General features: G+C 52.8%; 1 protein-coding gene across 10 annotated transcripts in view; it reads right to left on the bottom strand.

Annotated features, from left to right (window-relative positions):
• Positions 1-22,277, bottom strand: part of Cux2 (cut like homeobox 2) — a 177,340-nt gene that overhangs the window by 76,399 nt on the left and 78,664 nt on the right. Inside the window, exon 1 of one of the 10 annotated variants that reach the window (XM_057764413.1) lies at positions 249-259. The exons of the other annotated variants lie outside the window; for them this stretch is intronic. The gene's annotated coding sequence lies outside the window, so the exon portion shown is untranslated. Of the gene's footprint in view, positions 1-248; positions 260-22,277 lie in introns of those variants that run through there. 10 annotated transcript variants of the gene reach the window in all.

Here is a 22,277-nt window from a genome sequence, read left to right as displayed (position 1 = left end):
AGTTTCAAGGTCAGCCCGGTCTACAAAGCAAGTTCCAAGACAGGCAGGGCTGTTACACAGAGAAACCCTATCTCGAAGAAACAAAATCAACCAAACAAAAACGCCCAAGGGCTACCCCACCCCACAACATCATCCCCACCTTCTCAGGTCACTACTCACATCCATGCCCCAGGAAATAACTGTCAAATGTGGGGCTACAAAGACGGCTCAACAGGTAAAGGAGTTTGCTGCCAAACCTGATGACCTACGTTCAATCCTCTGGACCTGCATGGTAGAAGGGTCTGACTCCAAGTTGTCCTCTGACCTACACATACAGAGACACAAACAAGCAAATGCAAAAATAAATAAATAAATAAATCAAACAAAGCCGGGCAGTGGTGGCGCACGCCTTTAATCCCAGCACTCGGGAGGCAGAGGCAGGCAGATCTCTGTGAGCTCGAGACCAGACTGGTCTACAGAGCAAGTTCTAGGACAGGCTCCAAAGCTACACAGAAATACTTTGTCTCCAAAAATCCAAAATCAAAACAAAACAAAAAACCCACAACAATAACAAAAAACAAACAAACCTATGAGGTGACATTTGAGCACAAAGGCCAGAGTCAAAAACTCCTAAAGATTCAAAGAAAGACAATCAATAGAAGGATGGAGAGGATGGAGGGACACAGCAGGAAACAGCAGGTAAGATGCCTACCCCAAGATGCAAGACAACACAACCACCAATCACGCCACTGGCAAATCGGGGTGGTGCTGCAGAGCTGGGGAGCGATGCAGGGAGACTGTTCTGAGTTTGAGGCCAGCCTGGGCGACATAGCAAGTAGCCAGGACAGCCAGAGTAACAAGACAAAGCCAAGGAAACAACAGACAGTAGCAAGTGCTGGCAAGTTCATGGAAAAACCCAAACCTCAGACACTGCGGGAGGGGTTCCAGTTGGTGCCTGTCAGAGCCTCGTGCATCTCCCTACGCTGCCACAGTCCCCTGCGGCACACGAATCCTGGAGAAATCTGTCGACCCACACGGAGCCTCCTCGGGCATACAGGATGGCTGTGGGCCAGCAGCTGGGAAACCACCAAGAATTCTTGAGGAATGATGACTTCGGCCCCGCCAGGCCCCAGAGCCAGGCTCTGTGGTTCACCCAGTTCTCCAGATAATTCATGAATGTGATCAAGATGGAGAGGAATGTATCAACAAGGCAACGCTCACAACAGCTCCCAAGTGGAAGTGACTCAGATGTCCATTAACACCGAGGGCCAAGAGCCCCACAGGGTGGCCCTTACAGCCTCAGGCTCAAGTGAACGACAAGAAGCAACAGACCAATCTCACAGAGGCCAACAGGCACACACTGAAGAGCTCAGTCAGGGCTGGAGTTCTACTGTGGGCGTGGATGGGGATGAGCGCAGGAACGCTGTGCGTTGAGAGGACATGACTGTCTTTGGATGTCAGCCCTGGTCCCAAGGCCATTTGCTGTGATAAGCCTTGGACCCTTGTGCTTTTCTTAATGAACGGGGGTTGGGGGGCACAGTCCCTGGAATCCACCCACCTCTCCCTTGTACTTTGCTATGGAGGCTTCACAAGGTGACTTAATAGAAGAAGGCCAGGAAAGATCTCAACGATAGCACAAAGCTAAAGAATCGGGGGGGGGGGTCCACAGTCATCCCGCCCCCCAGTTCCCGCCACTGAAACATGAATTAGATTCCGCCACTCCCCGGCCTTAAACTCAGTCACAAGGAGAGAGTGACTTCCCACAGCTCTTGAGAACAAAGCCCTGAGTCTTGCGCAGGCCGGGTCAAGTCTGTATCCTCTCCTCACTCTGTTCCCATTGCCCTTAGTTCTTGGTTACCCCAGGGCCTTTGTGCCTGCCTGCCTCCCTCTGATGCCCCTGACTGGTCTGCCAGGCCGCCCCTGCCTTCCATGTGATGGCGTCTCTGGTCCTTCCTCCCTCCTGGCCTGGCAAGGGTGGGGGAGGGGGAGGACATCTGCTCTCCCTTACGTCTGCTTGTTTCTTGCAGTCTCTGCTATTTCGGGCGGAGGCGGGGTCATCTGTGTCTCTTCTAGTGCCCCCATCTACACCAACGCTTGGTGCACACAGTACCTGCTCCTTGGGCACAGAAAATGTGCCTACCCTCTCACCTCTCCCCTGCACTTCCCCGTCCTCTCTACTTCCATGCCTCTCCTCTTCTGTATTCCTGATGCAGGGAACACGCTGTGCTAGTATTTGACAGCTGAGGTCAAATACTCATTCGGTACAGTGCATGCAGTAGGTGCTAAATAAATGCTTGCCAGAACAAGTTGGGAGGTGGGCTCAAGAGCCAAGAGGTGTATTTGTCACATTCTCCTGAGCCCCTGGATGCTCAGCTGCCTTTGATTCCAACGGCTGAGCAACTGTCTGGCTGGCCCACTTGCAATTTTGAAAATACGCCCTTGAGGGACATCAGAAAGTGAGCCGGAAGGGTCAAGTTCAAAATCAAAGCGACTCAGTGAAAGCATCCAATCGATGGGTCTGGCTGTCGGAGGCAGGAGATAATGACTGCATCAGCTGTCAGCCCTGCCCCTCATACACATGGGGCAGGGAGGCCTAGGTGGGGTCTGGGACCACCTCGGGAACCTCAGATGCCCAGAGACCCTTGACGTCAGGCCTGGAAACAGTAGGCTGGAGCAGAGACCCCGAGACAAGTTGATGTTCCAGCCAGGCAAAGTGGTGCAGACCCACATCCCAGCACTCAGGAGGATTCTGAGTTCAAGGCTAGCCTGAGACACTTAGCAAACCCTGTTCCAAAAGAAAAAAAATCCTAGCACCCAAGTGACATCCACGAGACTGTCACCCCAGCCTAGCCCCCAGCTCAGAGAGAAATCCTGTCTCAAGAATAAGGTGGAGCACGAAGGAGCAGGGTGCATGATGTCATCTTCTGGCCTCCATGTGTTAGACATTACACACATAACACACACACACACACACACATACACAGAGAAACATTCACGCGCATGCATGAGAGAGAGAGAGAGACAGAGAGAGAGAGACAACCACAAACAAAACCAAACCTTAGTTTTCCATTTGAAAACCATGAGCACGCCATGGGTGGGGTTTTTGACAAACACCCTTCAAGAACTCAGCCCCCACACTAAGGATGGGGGCGTCTGGGGAAGCCTTGAAACCTCCTTCCCTGACCCAGGCTCTGTGCCCACTAGACCCCTACGATGGTAGTTCCAGGATGACCAGGTGCTGCACGCAAGGCCCAGGGCCCGAGGCTCATGCCCTCTTTCCCTGTCTGCTGCCAGTCTCGCTCTATCTGTGCCTCACACTGTTTCACCAACACACAGGCGGCGGTACGAGAGGCTGCGCTGTCGCGGTCCGGTAGAGCCAGAGGCTGCACCGGGGCTCAGCGCTCCTGGCTTGTTTTGCATGGAGACTCAGTGTCGCAGGTGTCACAGATGACTCAGGGGAAGACCCTGAAACCCCAGCGATGGGGTCAGGACACCTGTCCTGTCCACCTCCTAGAGAGACCTTGAAATGGACCGAGTCTCTCCTGCAGGCCGAGAGACTGCCAAGGCCACCAGGAGCCAATGTGAGTGGAGCCAGGACAGTGACCATCATGCGCAGAGAGCAAACAGGAGTCAAATCACCAAAGCTCACTGACGCCACTGACCAAGCACCCAGAGGCATGGCAATGGCACAGCTGAGTCAGTGGTACCCAGCCAGTAAGCAATGGCCTGTGTGTACACCCTCATCTGATGCCAAGGATTTATGTTCGTTTCCTTGCGTGGGTTTTTAAGAGTAAAAACTTGCTTTTTAAAAAAGCCATCAGCAGAGGACAGTCACTGAGACAGAAGGCCTCAGCTCAAGAGTATCCCCCCCCCAGGTGCTTATCACCACTGACTACTCAGAGATGCCCACAGCCCCTCAGCTGCCACATAGCCCTCTCCTGTCTTCTCCTGCAATGGGTGTCGTCCATGTCCGCTTACTCAGAGAGCCCCCTACATAGGTCTAGCTCACCTGTGCCACACATCCGCACACAAGGCATCGTTCCCCTCTTTTACGTACACAGAGTATTCTGTGTAGAAGTGCTTTACCATGCATACTCAGCTCCTAACCAACATCAGACAGTTCGGATCCCCAACTCACAGACACTACGGTTAGTCTGACTCCCTCATGCATGGACACGGGTTATTTTTGCTGAAGTTTTTGTGTGCTTATGAGTGTGTATGTTCAAGTGTCCACAAGTGAATGTGTATATGTATGTGTGTATGTGTGTGCACACGCCAGAGGTCATTCTCAAGTACCATTTCTCAGGAGCTGTTCATTATTCTGTGGAGACAGGTCTCTCACAGGACTCATTGATTTGGTGAAGCTGGCTGGCCAGTGATCTCCAGGAATCCACCAGTCCCCGCCTCCCTCACGCCAGCATTAGAGTACGCACAGCCATGCCTGGCCTTTCGCATGGTGTGGGAACTCAGGCTCTCAGGCTGAAGCCCTTCTCTCACTGGGTCGTCTCCGCAGCCCCCTTAGGTCATTTTAAATCCCCTACTCCTGGACACCTACCTTATTTACAACCCTCTCTTCATGGCCACACACTGCTCCAAATCCTCGACTCAGGGACACAGGTCACTACCAGCCTTTGCTCTTCCTGTCGATATCTGTCACCAGTACCCGTAGACAACCATTTTGGTGTTCACGAATGGGTGTGACACAAAGGTGGGTCTGTCATGGGGCAGGGTTGCTTGTCAGTATGACAGTTGCTGCTGACTTCTCCCCTAACGGCCCTGTTTTTGCCATCACTGCCTCCAGGAGGGGCCATCTCTTACCGGTCATGTCAAAGTATGTCTTATAAGTGGGACAGGACGAATACGTGAAGAGGAGGGACACAGACAAACCTTTGCCAGGTGACTGTGGGTTGGGCAGCTACTGGCTCAGTGACTTCAGAGAGGCCACCACTCCTGTTGGTCCTGGCCTGGAATGATCCCAAGCCATTAGCCTGTGTTAGTCACTGTCCTCCAGGGGGCACCAAACTAAACGTGGGCACATGGTACTTAGCTATAGGGATGTGTATCTGCTCCTTGTGACCTCAGTCACCTGGACAGGGAGATGCCTACAGAAGTCTGAACATGTACCTGAGGTCAGAGAGAATGAGGTGAGCACAGGGTTCCCCCCAAGGTCAATGTGACTTCATCATCACAGCGGCAGCACAATGGCGTCCGGCTTTCAGTCAGGTGACCTTGAGTTCATCTGCTTCCTGACATCCTTGCGCAGGGCCTCCTGGAGAAGCACCTTGAAGGGTGCTTGCACGGAAACTTCTGAGTGAGACCAAACTGGTTGCTCCCAGTGTCCAGATGGATGGAACAGGTGCAGTCTCAGAGGTCCCCGTTCCAGACCTACATGGAAAGATAGCCGGCTATCCTTGGCTATTCAGGAGCTCAGCTGAGTCTCCCCTGGAGGCTCCTGCACTATCCATGCAACCCTTCCTCCTCCGCTGGGTGAGATCTTCAACTCCAGAATCAGATGACTCTTGGTCTTCTTTGCTACGCAACCTTGAGCAAGCCTCCAGGTGTATCCGGGCCTCAGCGTCTGCATGGCAGTCCACCGGACAGGTAGCTGGGCAGCTGGGAGGAGGAAGATACACGGAGACCTGGGACCTGCCACAGTATCTGCTGTCCAAGGAGCAGTTATTTTTTTGAACAACCTTGACCTGTGATCCCGGGGTGACCTCCAGTGCCCCCACACCTGCTTGCCTGCAGGATCCTTCCAGGGCAGTGGAAGCGTTGCCCTTGGCCCAATGATGTCTTTCTGAGCTCGGGCTATCTGATCTCAGAGTCCAAGCCTCGCCCCTCCTTCTGTATTACCAACAACAAATGTTCTAAAATTAGACCAAGGCTGCCAATTCCGAGTGGAGCTGGCTTTTGGGAACCGAGAGGCCTTGGCACTGTCACCTGAGTCTTCTCTCCATCCAACCGAGTAATGAATTGTCAGTCACCCGATGGGCTCGGCTTACAGCTGCGCCGCTGTCAAGGACTCTGAGGCTAATGGATCCAAGAACACAGATCAACCAAAGGGTGCCAGCATGATGAATGGGCTCATCGAGAGTCAGGATGCTGGCCGCTAGGCCGGGCAACGGGGGGTACCTAATTTGCTTGTACCCACAGTTTACTAAAGCCTGTTCTGCCAGTGTGGAGAGGGCCCCACCTGCAGTCCCAGTGTGGAATTCATTAATCCCAGGGCCCCCAGCCTCTAGGAGCTGCATCCCTGGCTAGGGCTTGTACATCATCAAGAATAGGGAAGCTGCCCCCACTCATGGGTCATGCCTTTGATGTCCTGAGCTGGCTTCAAGTACCAGAATGGCCTCCTGCCACGTGTGTGTGTGTGTGTGTGTGTGTATGTGTGTGTATGTGTGTTGGGGAACAGTGGGGGTGGAGTGGGTGGGGAAGGTCGATGGCAGGCATTTCCTCATTCTTTGTCTTCATCAGATGCAGCTCCTCCTGTCTTGCACACACCTGACCTCAGAAACATGCTGCCACACTTAGCTTTTCCATGGGAATACACACAAAGAGCCTCACACCTGTGAAGCAGGCTCTTTACCCACGGAGCCACCGAGCTCCTCACTGCTGTTGGGTTCTGCTGTTGTTCATTTGTATTTGTTTTTGTTTTTGACACAGGATCTAGCTATTCAGTCCAGGCTGGTCTTGAATTTGTGAGCCTTCTGCCTCCAAAGCACCCCCCCCCCGCGCACCTCCAGCTCCATTGAATATCTTTATATTTCACTATTCCCCCTCTCCCACAGCCAGGTCTCACATTTCCCAGGCTGACCCTGAACCCACTAGGTGGTTGATGACCTTGAACTCCTGATCCTCCTGCCTCCACTTCTCATGCTGGGATGAGAGGCATGCATCACTATGGCCGGCCCCTTTGCACACTTTTAAACAGGCATCCTTACACACCTTCTGTGGATTCTCCTCTCCCAGGATAAGTCACCCTCTCCTCCTGCGAGATAATCCAGTGTGCAGGTCGGGTAGCCACCTGCTTCTCCATCAGATCCCAAAGACCCTGTTCTGCCAACCAAATATCTCACCCAGCTGTAGATATCATGAGGAAACAGCAAACAAAGAGAGAGATTTAATAACTGGAAACAGGAGTGAAGCTGCAGAGAGTTTAATTTTTTTTTTTGTATTTGCATCTAATTGCAATCAACAGACTTCTGAGCCAGTGACAGGCTCAGCAAAATTGCTGCTGAGAGAACAGAATCTTTGTCTAAAAATAATCAGACATTCTGCGCACCGCTGTTTGTTATAGCGGTAATCGATGCTGGAGGCTTTGAATTCCATCAATTTATAGATCGGCGCAGGCCTGCCCGGGCGAGGGGGCGGTGCACGGCGGGGCTCGGCCAGCACCGGGCGGTGTGTGATTAAGATAAGCCCCGGTTCCTTTCATACATTCCTTAGTGGGGGCTCATTCTCCGGCAGGCGGAGACGTTCACCGCAGTTAAAGATCACTGCAGCTTCTCAGACGCCAAATTTGAGGGGATTGATCAATAAATCAAATCAGGCCGATCGATTGGCCAATCAGGAGAGTCTAGCCGGTGCATTATCGCCGGCGCCTTCCAAGCCAGAGCTTTTCACGGCTTCCATCAAAACAGCCTGGCCCTGGCCGGGCGCCAACGGCTGGCCTGTCTCATAGCCGAGGCCGCGGAGAGGGGCTGCCTGCCCAGCGGGAGAGCAGTAAATTTCTCATCAAACAGCCGATGGAGGAGCAGGGCGAACATCTGTTGTGGGGCAGTTGTGCGGCTCTGACAGACCGTCCCAACGGCAGCTTCCCCGGCACACGGCCCTGGTGGAATGTACCACTGGTTACTTCCAGCAGGTAATTTAAGGACACTTTTGCATTCTTCTCGTGGCTGCTGCCCGAGCTCTGCAAAGCCGATTTCGGCATAGTCGATAATAAAGACTGTCCGGGGACCCTGCAGGATGACGGCGCTTTCATGATTCCCATTATGTCGCAATGTAACTTCATTAAAGCCTGTTTATTCCTTCTAAGCAAGGGGAGGGCCTCTTGCATGCCCACCAAGGTGAAGCCAGGAGGTGATCTCTACAGAGAGGGTTCCAGGCTGGCTGTCTTCTCTCAACAATGGTGGAGAGCCTAACCCACTTGCCTTCTGGCTCTGAGGCAGGGTGATGGCTTGGTCTCTGTCCCTTCCCACACACACTCTGGCAGCCAGGTGAGGACCAGATGATCCCAGTATACATACAGAGACATCTCGGCCTCCAGGCAGGAGCTGAGACCTCAGGCCCGCCAGACTCTCACAGGCCCTTTGTTCTGCCATTTAAAAAGTTTCAGAAACAGTGGGGCTGGCCAGTTAGAGCCAGTGTTCTTTTTGCCTTTCTGTATTGACATTAATCAAACTAAATTGTCACTTGGCCTCTTGTGAAGCCCAGATATCAGACACAAAGGCCTCTTGTCAGAGATCTGCGGGCTTCAAGGCAGTTAGAGGGAGCCCTCGGTCTAGCTCTGCCCCTTCCTTTAGGAATAGGCTGTTCACACTGAACCAGAAGGACGGTGGCTGACAGAAACCTTTTGCCTTTGAGAACCAGGCAGGTGACAGGGTCTTTTGGGACCTGTCGTTTGGGTGAGCTTTCTGTCTCTGGGGTGACAATGCTGAGTCAGAGGGACTTGTTCCCACACAGTGGGTAGGTGACAGGCCCTGCTGGGGGCACAGTAGAGTACGCAACGAACAGCTAATATTTCTCAGCCCAGGAGAGCCAGGCCCCAGTGACACCACACAGTCCTGCAATTGTCAGTCTCACGTTGAGGATTATGAAACAGAGTCAATGGAACGTTTCCTGGGCCACACGGCAAGCAAACAGAGCTTGGCGCTTGCTGAGTCTCCGCTCCGGCGCCTCATGTCTGTTTTTATCATTTATCTCCCACTTCTCCACCACCGTGGGTATTGGTATTAGGTCCAAGTGAGGCTCAGGCTCAGAGGGGGAAGGAGATTTTAAGTTGTGAGGCTGGGGCTGGTTGACTCTGTTGGCGGGCATGCTTCTCCATGTTTAGAGCCTAGGTGGGCTTCTGCATAGCTCTGAATAAGGACAGTCCCTTCCCCTCCTAGGGCTCCCACCATCGGCTGGGACCAGGGCCCTCCACACAGACCTGTTCTGTCCATGAGTCACCCAGTGAGGAGCAGAAGGCCAGGCATGGCCTGTCAGGCCTGTGTCAGTTCTTCTCAGCTGCACTCTGCCCTATCGTGACCTCTGTCCTTGGGGTCCCGACGCAGCACAGCACATGGATCCCCCTGAGCCTGATAAACACTGGCTACACCCTGCCATGACTCTCTGATCCCCTGGTCCTGACTCCTATATTCCTATTGAAGACTCCGTCACCAGCATCCCCAGGACAGCACGGATGCCCACGTCCTCAGAGGCTCATCCTGGTCTCCTTTACATTCTCCTAACCCTCATTGCAACACTGGTACCACAGGTGCCTGGACTCTAGTTGTTGAAGGAGCCCGATCCTCCTGGTGTCCCAAAGACCATGGGACCCATCCTGTTCCCATCATAGGGAAGTATCTTTAAATTCATAGTTGAGAGCTACGCTCTAAATGTGGGGAGATGAGCAAGAGAGGAAGGCAGGGATGGAGAGATGGAGGGGTGAAGAGGTGGGGGATGGAAAGGTAGAGGGATGGGGGATGGAGGGGTGGAGAGATGGAGGGATGAAGATGGAGGGAGGGAGAGAGGGAAGAGAAGCAGAGGAGCAGGGTCTTGCCTCCATCGTTACAGAGCTGACGGGGAAGCTGGCCCTGTCGAGTCAAGAGCAAGCTTGCCTGTCACCCTGATACAGATCCGCCCAGGGCCCCTTTCACGGAGACTACAGAATATTAGATTTATCTCACACTCCAGCCGAGATGTACTGCCCAGATTTCAGGGCAAGATTTATTACACTGGCTGACTTTTAAAATGAAAGAGAATCTTCCAGCTAAAGCGAGTTCTGCTAACCACCGAGGACAGCAGCCAGGGGCGGTCTTCGAGCCCTCAGTCGCCCAGGCCTGCGGGTTCCATTCAAGCCTATGGGTGACCTTGGAGGAATGTTCTTCACTCTTTGCACGTGTGTCTGTCTGTAGTGACCACAAGCCGCTGCACCTTACCCCTAGCCTCTGCACGCCAAGCACTCAGCACAGAGTGGGTCTGTTCTGTTTTTCTTAAACTTGTCTTTGCACATATTTTAGCAGCTATACCAAAGATAAAGTGATAGTTATTCATGGTATACCAGGGGGCAATTGTTTGAATGGAGGCTATATAATATTCCTGTAAGACAGGAATATTTTTTATCCCATTATATGGATGCAGAAACTAAGGCTCCGAGAGATAAGTGATCACTTTGACAGGCAGAGGCAAAGTCTGCTAATCCAGAGCTGGCTGGCTGCTATCCAAGGGACCTCTCTGAGGACACATGAACATGCTACAAAGAGTCTACCCTGTGCCCTCTGTCCTCATGGGTCCTGACACGGCTACAGGAAATGGAAAGGGATTAGATTTGGGTCCTCAGGACTCAGCAGGCTAAGCTAAAGGGGCACATGAGGCTCAGCTCCCAAGAATGTGCTAGATATCCCGGAAGTACAAGCTGCAGGGACACTAGCGTGCCAGAGGAAACGGGCATGAAGGTGCCTGGCCAGAGGAGCCCCCAGTTGACCCACCCCCACTAGCTGGTGATGTCTAGAGCGGGAACAACCATCTTAGCAGAGAGTGAATGACCGGTTTCTGGGGACAGGAAAATGGAACCTGAGACAAGTGGCTGGACCTTACTTTTCCTATGCTAACCTGCCACTGTACCTTATCCCCAGGACAAGAGCAATGGTCACTGAGACTCCTTCCAGAACCTTCTTCAAGTGGACCATCTCATTTAACCCTGCCAAGAGAACTAAGATAAATGCTGGTTGTCTCGGCTTTATACAGCAGGACCCCGAGGTTTTAAGAGAAAAACACATATTCATGGCTACGAGGCTGGCAAGGAAGAGTCAAGATTGGAACCTGCGTCTGCTCCACCCACCACTCAGATTCCTCCACCCAGTCGATTCCCCTCTCAAAGCATGGCTACCACATTTGTTTGTGAGCACATGACCAGGTTGAGTGTGGTTCCTCAGACCCGACCACCTTTGAGTGTTTGAGGCAGGGTCTCTCACTGGCGTGAGCTCCCAGCTGAGATGACAATGGCATACCAGCACACCTGGCCCTTCACATGGGTTCTGGGGATCAAACTCAGAACCTCACGCTTGTGTGGCAAGCACTGAGTTATCTTGCCGGGTTCCAACTTCCACCATTTTAAATTTTAAATTAAACCCAAGGGAGAGTGTCCTGGCCACTGGAACCCGCCAAAACAAAGCGCAGATCTCATTCCGAGATAGGACCCAGCACCAGACCCCACATTCAGCAGCTCAGCACCCCTCTTCCCCCTGTATCATCCTCCATTTTTCCCACTTGTGAAGAGACTGTCCTGACTAGAAATGACATCTGTCCCCCTCAGGAATGCCAGTAAAAAAAAAAAACTATTCATGGGCCCTCATGGTAATTGGTGCCATTTGGTGTGAGGAGGGTGGACCTGCCTTCTGTAAACACCACTAGCGCATCCATCCGGACAACTTTTGCTGCAAGCCTAACGTGACAGCGGTGCTGTGACACCAAGGCCAGGGCCAGGCCCACAGCTCCCAGGGGCCCAGGGCCAGGCCCACAGCTCCCAGGGGCCCAGGGCCAGGCCCACAGCTCCCAGGGGCCCAGGGCCAGGCCCACAGCTCCCAGGGGGACCTGCACGCCCTTAAGTCAGGCGTCACCTGCACCTATGACATTCCTGCTTCTCCTGTGACTAGGAAGCTTCAAAAGCATCAAGTAGAAGTTTAAGAAAATATGGGGGAGGGTTGGGGGGCTGGGGCACAAAACCCAACGCTAGTCTTTGAGGTTTAATAGTCAATAAATGTGTCAATTTTACATGCAGAGGCAAATGGGCCTTTATTGAGGAATTGGTAAATTTCCTCGGAAGACGTGAATGCATTTTAGCCTTCAAGGGGTCCCAGCTGACTGGAAATGGAATGTGATTTGTGATAAAACTCAGCTGCTCTTATAAAAGACGTTAACTAAATGCTGCCATTTCACCGGGGATATACAAAATTGATTGCATTATAGACTGACTCCAGGATGTGTGTCCCCATATGGCCCCTTTGGCTTGCGTGTGCATGTGTGCACACGTGTGTGTGAGGTGCATGTGTGTGTGGGGGGGTCGCTTGTAGAGGGGTTAGGTTGGATGACACTGCTTCTCCTTACCCCATGGCGGGGTTTTCTGGAAAGGCACCCCTGCCCCATGCTTGGATTGCTGCTGAACCCTGAGAAACTGTTGCTATCTGGCAATTTCAAACTCCCCCAAACAGCAACTTCTTCCAAGGCTTTGGAATGCTTTTTGGCAAGCTGGCCACGGACCTGGGCACTATCGTTGACCTTACTTAGTGACCTGCTGAGTGCTCACAGGGCACAGGCATCAGAGGCCGAGTGGGAGCCTTTGATTTTCCCTTAGCCAGGTCAGGAGAGCTTAAGACAAATCCTTGCCTTTTCTGAACCTCAGTCTTCCTCATCTGAAAAATGGATACAGACCCACCTTTTCCCTCAGAATGAGTATTTAAAAAATTCAAAAGAAGGTAGAGTCTCCGAGTCTTTGATCAACCACTAGTAGTGTGTGACCAACAGGAGCTCCAGAATCACCTCCGGTTCATGTAACCCTGACCTCAAGCATTATGCCTACAAAAGAGGCTGAGGTCCCAGGATAAAACCACCCACCAGGAAGTGGGAGTTGGCATAAATACTCAGGTGCTTGAGCACCAACCTGCTGCCGTCAGTTTGCTCGGTATACTGATCTGGACCAGATGCCTGCAGCAGCCTCTCGAGGGTCCCTAGCTCCTTCAACTGCCCAACCCCTCAGACCCCATCAGCAGCCAGAAGAGACATTCGGGATGCTGCTCCTTCCCTGCTCAGAACTTCTGACCCTCAGTCCATTTCCACCCAAAACCAGCCTGTGGGGTTAGCACCCTATGGGAGGGTGCCCTGCAAGACCCTTCAATGCTCTCTCTGCTGTCTCCTCCCTGCTCAGAGTCTTCATTCTTTTCCCGGCGGTCTCTAAGCTCCAGCAGGCTCCAGACACTTTGCACTGCAGGAGGCCTTCTCACCTCGGGCTTGGGTCTCCCCTGCTCCGCTGGCCGGGAGCACCAGAGTCGCTGCAGAACTAAGAAAGGCAGGCGGCTCCTGCCAACTGGGAGAAGTAGGGACCCTGCAGACAGACTAGTGCATGCTGGGGAAGCAATGACCTCACTGTCCACTCCCCAGCCAAGGTCCAGATGGGAGGGGAAGGAGGAAGAGGACTCTCCCTAACACCCCCCACCCCAGCAGGCAAGGAATTGCTGGCAGGAGATCTTCCACTAGTCTGTAAGCCTGGGCCACCCACCCTGAGGGATCCTGGGAGCTGTTGGCTATGCTAACCTGTGACTTGGGCAGATCGCTAGGCTCTTCTTGGAGAGAAAGTTGGAGGGGTACCAGCTCCTTTTCCTGTAACCTGGGTGTGGTGCTCTCTTGATGCTGACATCTGGTTCCCTGCATCCCATCTCACTCAGTTTTCCAAAGGGGATCAGTTCTGAAGAGACGAACTGTGACTGCCAATCTATCTTGGAGGAAAGATGTGGGCTCCTTTGGAACAAGGAAAGCCCACGGATTACAAGTGCAGGGGCCTGGGGCAACTTGGGGTTCAGATTCCTCTCCACTGCTGGGACCACGGTGGGTGGGAATCTCTGCTCAAGATGGAGACACTGAGCCCCTCCCAAGTCCCCAAACAAAGCCATTATCATAGGATACGCAAGGAGCCTGCTGGGGTACTATCCACGACACCCAGATGCCTAGAGCCACAGGCTCATTCAAAGGCCTGACAGTTGTACCCCACTAAGGGGTGTCTTGTTCTTGCAGCCCGCTGATTTTTTAAAAAACCTAAATTCCAATAATTGCTTAATGTTTATTTTTATTTAGTTCTGGCTCAGAAGTGCTGCACTGTGCCGACAGGAATTGATATCGGATCCCTGGTGAGGTTTATTAAAATCAAAGTGAGTGCACGCAAACACGCACACACTCACACACATCGGTGTGTGCCCCTTGCTTGTCCAACAGGAGTGGGGGGCTGATATCTGGAGTAGAAAATATCAAATACCCTCAGTTAAGGTGCCTTTTCCCTGGCTTCTTCTCATAGTAGTCAAAAGGGATCATCATTATCATATCAGGGACCTGTTTGGAGTTCTGGGAAGTGACAGAGGTAGGTCACTTGTGCCTGGGCATCCCTGCTCCTGGAGATCTCTGAAGTCACATGCCTGTCTAAGAGGGGGCCACTCTGGAAACCCACAAAGCCACGAGCCACCTGTGTGCAGCCAGACATGCAACCCATGTCCCCTGCACATCCTGGAATCCACAATGAGAGGGTCACTCCCTGATGGGCTCTGGACTAGAGAGAGATACCCTTAATCTGCATCAGCTTCCCTTGGAAGCTTACAGGGCTGAGGTAGGGGTGGGAGCAACCTATGTGGCATCCCGAACTTGCTGTGCTTCAAGCTTGCCTGGCCTGGTGCTTTGAAATATGTGGACAGCCTGACTCCCAACGTAGTGACAGTGTGAAGGTTGTACCTGCTCAAGACAGACTCGCCTTCTTGTTTGGCTCTGCATCTTTTGGGTTAATCCAGATCCTTCCTCCTGCCATGGTGGGAGGTATCACCACATGGGACAGGTGGCAGCATGCACCGAGTATGTCTCCTAGGACAGCTTCAGATTTTTAGGGATCACTGGGACCTATCAATTGAGTGTCTACGCAGAATCACCAGTGTGACCTGAGGGTCAGACTTGCTAGGGTCAAGGAGTGTATGAAGGACAAACTCCAGGAAGCTCCTTCCACATGCTGCATTATGTCTGTTAAAAAGAGGGCCGCCAGGGCTCAGCTGTGAGAGGCTACGCTCGCAACCCCAGCACCTCTACCTCCATCACTACCCCAAGGTCTTGGCTCTCCTTGACTCTGCCCCCTCCTCTACTCTTATTATAAACATCTGGGCCAGAGCCACTGATCCCAGAGCCTGACCCTTCCGGTCCTACCCTTCTGACCATATATACATACATCTTGGCCTAGGTCAAGTTGTTGCTGCTGAGAGACAGGCCCCTACTCACTGGTGAGTGACCATCCGCCCCTTTCTTGTCTGCTGAGAGACAGGCTCCTACTCACTGGTGAGTGACCATCCGCCCCTTTCTTGTCTGCTGAGAGACCATCTACCCCTTTCTTGTCTGCTGAGAGACAGGCTCCTACTCACTGGTGGGTGACCATCTACCCCTTTCTTGTCTGGTGTAAGAGAAGACTAGATCCAGCCAGGTGCCTCTGCCTCGGGCACAGAGGCATGCTGGGAAGGTTTCAGGCTTCATCATTCAAAGCTGGCTGGCATCTAGCCACTTCTTGGCTTTGGTCACAGGTGTGTCATCTGCCCCAGGAAGCTGCTGGGCATTCAAGTTCCTAACACACTTGCCTAAGGGATGTGTGGACATTTCCGTGAGTCCCTTTGCCACCTCAGGGGGTTGCCACTGCTGACCCCACACTATGGTGATGAACCCCAGGTCTGTATGGAGGTGGCTGGGTCTGCACGGGGACTCATGCCTATGTTTTATGAGCCTCTGGTGACCAGTAGCAGGCCCAGCTTTCCTGGAGGTCACCTTATGTCATCCCCACGCATGACAGGCCACCCTGACCCACATGGCCAGGCCCACCAGAAGCTCCACAGTCCCTGTGTAATTGTCTCTAATTGTGGTTCCCCACCACACAGCAGGCTCTGGCTCCGCTATCAGCTAACGAGTAAATAATATTCTGTTCTAAATCCGAGAGCGCTATTAGATAGCAGAGGGGGACTAATGGGAGCCTTAAAGACCCCTTAATCACACGTTAACGTGATGTGAGGCAGGCTGCACAGCCTGGATGCCAGCTGCCCGCCACTGCCTGCCTCTTCTTGGCCCTCCAAGGACACTTGCAGGCGGGGACAGTCAGCTGGCCTGGTGCCGCCTGAGAACACCTAAGCTGTCTGCCATCTTTGAGCTGATAGAAGTGGCCTCTGTTTCCCTGGGGTGGTGGGAAAGGGTCATTTGTTTCCTGGGGTCACTTGACAAACGACCACCAGACAGATGCCCTGTGACAAGAGGACACAGTTCTCTCACGGTTCTGGAGGTCACACCTCCAAAGCACAGGTCCACCTCCTTCTTTGCCTCCCCTAGTGCACAATGGCTCTGCTTGCCTGGATATCCTTAGACTTGGAGCTGAATCCATCTCTGCCTCAGTCGCTCATGGCTTCACCATGTCTGGTTTTCATATAGCTTTCTCACCAGGACACCTGCTGTGGCAGTTAGAGTCACCCGAATCCTGTATGAGCTTGGCTTCACCAACGACCTCTGCAGAGACCCTATTCTCAGACAAGGGTCTGAAATGAATTTTGGGGGAGACAACATCCAAGCCAAAACAGGGGAGCATATAGTTGTGAATCTGACAGTCAGATGTGTGTCTATGTCAGCGGTCACTTTTAAGTGTGCTCCTTAGCCGCTCTCAATCTAAATCTCATTTCGTCAGGCAGGCTCATTCATTTGGCAAGGCTGGCTGATCAGTGTGCCCGGGACCCCCAGCTCTGCCTCCCCAGGGTTATGCTAATAGGCCAGGCTCAGCTTTTTTACTGGGGTGCTAGGGCTCGAACCCGGGTCCTCAGGCTTGAGTGCTGGTACTTAACCAACTCCCCGGCCCGGTGTTGACCTTAATCCTCGGGTCTCCTACTATGGAGTTCCTCACAGTTTTGGAAAGACTCCGCCCATGGACCCATCACGTCACAATCGTGGCAGGACTTCCTATCAGGCCACCTCCATGGCCTTGCAATGTTTATTTCCCAGGATACAACGCGGGAGCCTTCCCGGATTAGTCACTTCCGAATCACATTAGAGGAAGCACTGGCCTTCCCGCTGCACCCCAACATGACAGGGACTGACAGGGACCTGCTAATGCAATATGACACTCCTCACCCAGGCATGGCAGCGGAGGTCTGGGATGATTGACGCTGGGGTCAGCAGAAGCCATGTGTCCACTGTGAGCAGAGCCAGGCAGGCCAACATGGGCCACATGCCCACTGAGTGAGGCCTGGAAGAGGGGGCAGACTTAGGGCATCTCTCTTTCCAACAGCCTTGGCCACGAAGAACATTTTGCCCCTTCTCTTAAATGTCCCAGAGGCCCTGGCTTTCGCAATGACAGGTGATAAGCAGGGAGGGTGACTCAGCCACTTTCCACAATCCTCTGTGACTGGGAGCCTGTGATCATGGTGACAGTGAGTGTGGGGTTGAGTTTGGGGCATGGGAGAGTGGCAGGGGCAGGAGGGTGGCAGAATCTGAGCTGGATCGTGCGGGCAACACACAAGGCCTGAGCTGGCTTGAGTTCAAGCCTTGGCACTGTCACGTCCTGGTTGGGGCACCTCAGACACATAATTAAATCACTCCGTGTCTCCGTTTGCTGCGAGGGGGAAGAGGATTCCACCCGACAGACTTGTGATGGACTTAGATGAGAAGGGTTATGAAAACATCTCAGATACAGCACCAGGAACATAGTAACCCTACCTTACGATGCACAAATGGTCAGCCCCTCCTGGCCTTCTAATTTCACCCATGTGTCACCGTGAGCTTTGGGCCAGGCACTGATAACAAGGAAACACTGTGATGCAAGGAACCCATAAGACAGGAGACCAGGAGGCCCTGGCCAGGACCAGGAGGCAGAGGTCACATCACAAGATCTGTTTCACTGCCAGTGAGAGCTGCTGTGATGGGCAGCGACAGCTGGGATGTGGGAGCCTGGTGCCTATGCTCTGACCTCTGCTCTGCACGTCACTGGGCCCACCTCTCTGGAACTAGGTTTTCAGGCCCCTGCCACACTGCCCCAATCCACCCTCGAGCCTCTGACACATCCTCCTCGCTGGGCATGCTCAGTTCTATCTCCTGCCCCAGGGCCACAGGGATGCTTTGGGCTTGGCTGTGAGGACAGATGTGAGGTGTGAATACTGCCTGGTGCTGTCCTCTTCTAGCTGAGTGACTCAGGACAAAGACTTTCTTCTCCTTGGGCCTCAGTTTCTCTTTTGGTAAAAAGGATGTCACGGTCCCAGCCCGTTTAAGAGCGGCTGTGACTGAGGAATGGCACCCAGTGGGCACTTGGCACAGCTGGGCAGGGCCAGCTTCACACAGGCCCGTCATTGGCTGCAATGACCCTGTCACTTTGCCAAGCCTCAGTTTCTTCACTGGTGGCACAGACACACCTGCAAGGCTCCAGCCTGAGGACACTGGAGCTTTTGCTGAGCTGGATGGGGGTTGGCCTGGAGGCGGGGCTTCTGTGGCAGACACGATGTTTCCCTACTTTCTGAAAGAAGGGGACAGACCCAGCTAGGAAGCTGCTCCCAACCATTCCCACAGAGGTTACCCGGCCTTCTGGTGCTTGCATGCCGGGGGAGCCACCCCAACTCAGCACTGCTGGGGACTCGTGGTGACTAAGGGCCTGTATCCCAGAGGTTCTCCCTTTCTCCTGGGTGTCTGTGTTACCAGGGCTTGACAAGTGCTGTTGGTTGGGGGAAAGTGACCATGTACACTGCCCATGGTGACTGCAGGCCCCCACAGTCCCCAGAGCCGGTTCCCATTGTCAGTCTGGCTGTGTCACCTCCAGGCTCACTGGGGCCCTGCTGTCCCTGTGGGAGGCCAGGGGCATCTCATTTCTGTTCCCCTGCCATCCGCGTCTACAGAAACCACTGGTAAGTCCACCACTGCCTGGTCCCAGCCTGGGAAAGATTTTCACCTCTGCTCATTCCATTCCCCATTATGTCACCTACCAGTGCACCCACCAGCCATTTCTAGAGCTGAGCCTGGGTCACCCTCAGCCACAATGCAGATACCCTGAGTCCACTCAGCACTGCTCCAGAGGGACCCCTGAGAATATGATTGGATCCCATCGCTGCGCCATCTCCCTAGGCACCAAGATGATAGCTGTGTGTAACTAAGAGGCACTCTCTGCCTCCGAGGTGTCCTGAGCCCATGTCTGACACACTTGCCCGACCCACCATGGAGACTCCATTCTTAGAACACACTAGAATCAAGGAAACCACACCCCAATCCCCTTTTGTGCCTGACGGATGGGGGAACAAGGTCACACTGGCAAGGCCATCCACCATGTCCCACGAACCAGTGAGGATTACAGGCGCTCCTGATTTGCTGGGGGCGTGCCCCAACAAGTCCGCTGTGAGTTGAAGATGTTATAAGGAGAAATGACATTTAATACACTTCCAGCCATCCCAGCTGAGTGATGCTGTGCCGGGCGGCTGCTCCTTTTGTGACAGAGAAATTGCCAGGGAGCCGCCCTCATTACTACTGCCCAGCATCCTGGGAGACAATTCCCAAATTCAAAGTCTGAAGTCTGTTTTTTTTTTCTTTCTTTCTTTCTTTTTTGTTTTCTTTTTTTCTCTTTTTGCTTTTTCAAGGCAGGGTTTTTCTGTGTAGCCCTGGCTGTCCTGGAACTCGCTCTGCAGACCTGGCTGGCCTCAAACTCACAGAGATTCACCTGTCTCTGCCTCCCGAGTGATGGGATTAAAGGCCTGCGCCTCCACTGCCTGGCTTTGAAGTTTGGTTTCTTATCTGTCTGTGTGTATGGTTTATATGTTTGTATGCGCGTGTGTGTAGGTTGATACGGTGTTTCCTTCTATCATTCTGTTAGTTTTCTGAGGCAGGGTGTCTCACTACACCAGGAGCTCACTGATTGACCACATTGTCCCAGCCTCCCCAGCACATGGGACTTCCTTGAAGCACACTGCCACTCTTGGCTTTCCGTGGGTTCTGGGGATCCAAACTCAGGTCCTCAAGCGTTCACAGCAAGCATTTTATCTGCTAAGCTGTGTCTCCAGCCCCTGGAGTCTGGCTTCCACCCAGCACTGTCAGTCCATCCTACGCTGTCAGCGTAAGCAAGGCCGCCGTGTGCACTGGTGAGGGGAGGAGGCCGGAAGTCGAGCCTGCTCACGAGCGCTCATCTGAAACGCTCCATTTAAAGCCACACGTATGTTGCTTATAGAATAAAGCTTACGTTCAAAAATGGCCTGCCCAGATGTTCTCCAATCTGGCTCAGCATCAGGTCCTTTGGGAAATGCCTCTAAAGTCCTGGCAGGAAATGTGGCTTGGGTGCCAGTGCCTCCCTGGGGAGGAGGGGAGAAGTCTATAGGGTCCCAGGTCCCTATAGGATTCATCCCAGGACCCCTGTCTCCAAAGCCATCCTCCCCACCCATCTGTGAAGAAGGAAATGCTCTCTGTTCTGAGCTGAGAGGGTTAAGCCACGCAACTGCCTGTGATGGCCCAGACAGAGTCATAGCGCACGCTCTTGATACTTTCTTTTCCAGAGCAGCGGTTCTCAACCTTCCTAACGCTGCGACCCTTTAATACAGTTCCTCATGTTGTGGCGACCCCAACCATAAAATTATTTTCATTGCTACTTCCTAACTATAATTTTGCTACTCCTACAAATTGTAATGTAAGTTATCTGTGTTTTCTTTTTTTTTTAAATATTTATTTATTTATTATGTATACAATATTCATTCTGTGTGTATGCCTGAAGGCCAGAAGAGGGCACCAGACCTCATTACAGATGGTTGTGAGCCACCATGTGGTTGCTGGGAATTGAACTCAGGACCTTTGGAAGAGCAGGCAATGCTCTTAACCGCTGAGCCATCTCTCCAGCCTCCTATCTGTGTTTTCTTATGATCTTCTGTAACCCTTGTGAAAGGGGTCACTCAACCTTCCAAAGGATTGTGACCCACAGGTTGAGAATCACTGTTCTAGATACTGCTAGAGGCAGGGCAGAGTTATTAAGGTCAAACATTCTTCCCATATACCGTCTTCCCAATGTTTCCACAACTATAACTCCTGGGGGCCCAGTGTGCCCTGCCTTCTTAAGATGGAGTTTAGGGAAGCAACAGCAACAAAGGCAGATGCTTTGGCATAGCTAGGAATGACTTGAACTCCTGACCCATCTGCCTCCAACCCACAGGCAGGCCTGCTGGGATTGAGCCCAGGACTGCCTGTGTGCTAGGTGAGCACTCCACCCACTGAGCCAGTGTCTTCAGCTCAGCGGGACTTCTATAGCCGCACCCTGGGGGGTCTTCCCCAGCTGTGAAGAAGGGAAGGAGACTGTGCCCAGCCTCATGCCTGTTTTCACCGGACTTCGCTGAAAACTACTTGCTATTCCCTGCTCCACTGTTGAGGCCTGCCTTGCCTGGGCTCTCAGAACCACCCTGATGACATCATTCAGAACCAAGCAGGACCTTTACACAGCTCGCCGGGGTCTGGCCATCTTTCTGCACCTTCTGAGGACTCTGTTTGCCTGAACTGATTCCTGGCAATCTCAGGCAGAGACAAAGTGAGATCTTCACACTGTGTGCCAGCCCATCCATTAGCTCATTGATGCCCGCTGGGAACAGCAGACAACTATCCCTGTCAAATTACCCACAGCCGCTGCTAAAGCCACCAAATACTACCCCTAGGTGACCCTTTATCTTCCTCCCCCTCTCCCAGCAACCAACAAATGCCTCACAAGACAGATAAAGCAAATACATGGCATGCATATGGCCATCACCTTTCCTAGGCCCATGGTAGGCATTACTAATAGAATGCCATACACAGCAAACCCATCGATGAACTAGGCCTATCTATTCTTCAGTCTTTGTTCAGACACCTGCAGTAACCTTGAGCTGAGTCTTTGAATCTGTCTTGCTTCTTCATTTCCATTAACTCTACATACACTCCAGATTGCTCCTATTTGTAGTTTTAAGAGCCTCACTGTGCAGCTCTGACTATCCTGGAAGTATAGGTAGATGATGAGATCACAGAGATTCACCTGCCTCTGCCTCCCAAGTGCTGGGAAGAAAGGCATGCGCCACAATGCTGGATGCTTTAGTTCTTTAAACATACCACATCCTAGCTCCTCTCCTACGGGGGCCGTGCTACTAGCTTCCCCTACACTTATCAGAGGGTGCCAGCTGTACCCTTTGTCCTCATGTTCAGCTTTATTATCACCCGTCACCTTTCCCAACTAGAGCCTCGTTCCTTTAAGTGAGGGGGTCAGCACTGGCATGAAGGTCATGTCCCCACAGGCCAGCTGCACACTGCTCACGGATTCGATGAGGCTCTCTGCTGACCCAGACCATGATCTA

This window comes from Chionomys nivalis, chromosome 3, assembly GCF_950005125.1.
Source record: "Chionomys nivalis chromosome 3, mChiNiv1.1, whole genome shotgun sequence".
Lineage (NCBI taxonomy): Eukaryota > Metazoa > Chordata > Mammalia > Rodentia > Cricetidae > Chionomys > Chionomys nivalis.
The sequence above is the reverse complement of the archived record's forward strand: the minus strand, read 5'-3'. Positions and strand labels throughout refer to the sequence as shown.